Raw genomic sequence first — 2,711 nt, 5'->3', positions numbered from 1 at the left:
TGCCCCTAGAAGGCCCGTGTCATATCCTCGAAAGTCCTGCCCCGGTTCCAGGGATGCAGGTGGACAAAGCCAGTGAAGACAGCAGAAACAGACTCCTACATCCAATGCCACTGGAGGAAGAGCACTCCGGCCACACGCTGGAGGTCCAGGTGGGACAACCAACCACTGCCACCACAGATAGGCAGGGCCCCGGGCTGAAGAGTTCAGCCACAATAAACCAGGGAACGGGGCCTGGTCCAATTTCGAAGAAGGCCGCAAAGATGAAGATAGCCCCCCGCCAAGCAAAAATCCAAGTTAACCCTGTCATACACATCCTTGATAACCAAGAAATACTCGTGAGGATGGGACACAAAGCCAAGCCTCCAAGGCCTGACAGATGTAGGGACCTCCCCTGTCATCTCCACCAGAAACGTGCCTCGTAGGGAGGAGCAGGCTCGGGGGCTCGAAATCAGGAGTCCCATTTGGGGCATATTAAATTTGAGATTTATTTCTTTCCTTTTTTAAAATTTCTCCCATAACAGAGACACAGAATCACTCCAACCGAGTTTTCACACCCGTCTCCAGCCCCAACCCGGGTCACGGACACACGGAAGCCCTGCATGTCCAGGGAGGCCCTGTGATGTGAACCCTAGACCTCGCCCACGTGGGTCCAGTGGTGTTACTGCTGCAGCTGTGTAGCCCCAAATTTGACGTGTCCATCAGATCTCCAACTAGCCATAGCCGTAAGCAACTGACCATCGCCAAGACTAAGATTCAGCCTCTAGATGACTAGGAAAGACCACGCACAGAAAACTAAACAGAGGAGGGGCTAGCAGTTGGCGTGATGGCTATGTCACTGGACTCCCATGTAGTCAACCGCAGTTCAAGTCCCGGACCCGGTGGCTTAAACTCACGCCGGGTACGTGTGTGTGCTCCCAAGATCCCGAGAGGAGAATGGAGGAGAAGGGATTGTGGCATGTATCCCCCCCTGGGGGGTGATTTCTCGCTTTCTGTCTCTCTGCCTCTCTCTGTCTCTGGTGAGCGCACGCGCCCTATAGCAAAAACCTCTCCAAAAAATAAAAAATAAAAAGGAAAACTAAACAGAGGAAATCTACAGGTCTGGGAGAAGGGGAGCAGCAAGCCTAGCAAAGGAGATCGAGAAGGGCTAGCTCATGGAGCAGCGGTTAAGGAGCTAGACTCACACGTGGTCAGTCATAGTGGGCTTGAAACTCACACCACGCATGCGTGTGTCTAGGCCCAAAATCCCAAGAAGAGAATGGAGGAGAAGGGTGTGGCCATCCCCCTGACGGTGTTTCTCACTTTCTGTCTCTCAGGTGAGTTGTATGTGCCCTATAGCAAAAAAAAAAAAAATCTCTCCAGGGGCCAGCAGGTGGCGTGGCGGTTAGGGGTGCTGGTATCCCACATGGCCGACCATGGTTCAAGTCCCAAACCTGGTGACTTGTTTTCTCACTCCCCACCCCCCTGTCCCATCCCTCTCTTGAAACAAATGAATACATAAATAAAGTTAAGTAAAATAATTCTTTTAAAATTTTTTAAATCTCTCAAAAAAAAATAAAGATATCCAATAAATAAATAAATAAATAGATAGACAGATAAGGTTATCAGGGAAAATAAATAAATAGACAGATAAATAAATAAGGTATCAGGGAAAGACAGGCCATTGCAGAGGATGGAAAACAGAGCCCTTCGGATCTGGACACCAAAGAGGGGCTTCGGAAAGAGGGAGTGGTCAACGGTGTCACGGATCATGGATCATCGGGAAGCCCAGCAAAGCCAGGGCGGAACTGAACACTCCACATAGCAACAGGGATGTCAACGGGGTCCCGTACACAGCGACTGTACAGGCAAAAGTCAGGCTGGGCTAGTTTCAAGAGCCGGCAGAACACAGTAAGTACAGCAGGTCTTCCGGGCGCAAGAGAATCATGGACACAGGATGGCGGCTGGAGGGAGGGCCGGCCAGGAGGCTGGTCTGCAAACGTGAAGACTGACTGTGTGACTGCGGGAGGGCAGGACAGAGAGGGAGACTGACCACCTGGGCAGGGGTGAGGCTTGCCAGTGGGAAAGTCTGGGTGCAGCAGGTGGCGTGGTAGCTGGGGCGCTGGACTCCCACATGGCTGCCCAGGGTTCGAGTCCCGGACCTGGCGGCTTGCTTTCTCTCTTTCCATCTCTCTCATGACTATACCAAGTTAAACAATAATAATAATAAAGTAAATCATTCTTAAGGAGACGGAGCTCGGGAGCGCCGAGGCCGGTGGGAGGGCCGCGCAGGGACCGCAGCTGACGGTCGCAGAGCCGGGGTCCCCAGGACTGCGGCTAGGAGGGTCTTTACCCGACCTGGCTGACGCGGCTTCCGGGGGGACTGATATTTGGGGTGGCTCCGGGACCGAGCTCCGAGAGGGACGGGGAGCGGCCGAAGTACGGAGAGGGACGGGGAGCGGCCGAAGTACGGACCAGACAGCCTGGGGCAGAGGCGGCGGCTCGACTTACATCTTGTCCTTCTGGTGCTGTCGCTTCCCCATGGAGCCTCGACTGTTTCGGCGAACCACTTCCGTGTTTACGCCCCCCCACCCACACACACACCGGAAGCGGGCGCGTGGCATGCCGGGAGTTGTAGTTCCTTCGCTGACTGCGCGTGCTCAGAGGGTGGCCGGGGCTCAGTCCCTGGGTTCCTACTCTGGGCGTTCTAGTATGGGGTTGCTCACTTTTTTTTT

The sequence above is a fragment of the Tupaia chinensis genome, unplaced genomic scaffold (genome assembly GCF_000334495.1).
Source record: "Tupaia chinensis unplaced genomic scaffold, TupChi_1.0 Scaffold000024_1, whole genome shotgun sequence".
Lineage (NCBI taxonomy): Eukaryota > Metazoa > Chordata > Mammalia > Scandentia > Tupaiidae > Tupaia > Tupaia belangeri.
The sequence above is the reverse complement of the archived record's forward strand: the minus strand, read 5'-3'. Positions refer to the sequence as shown.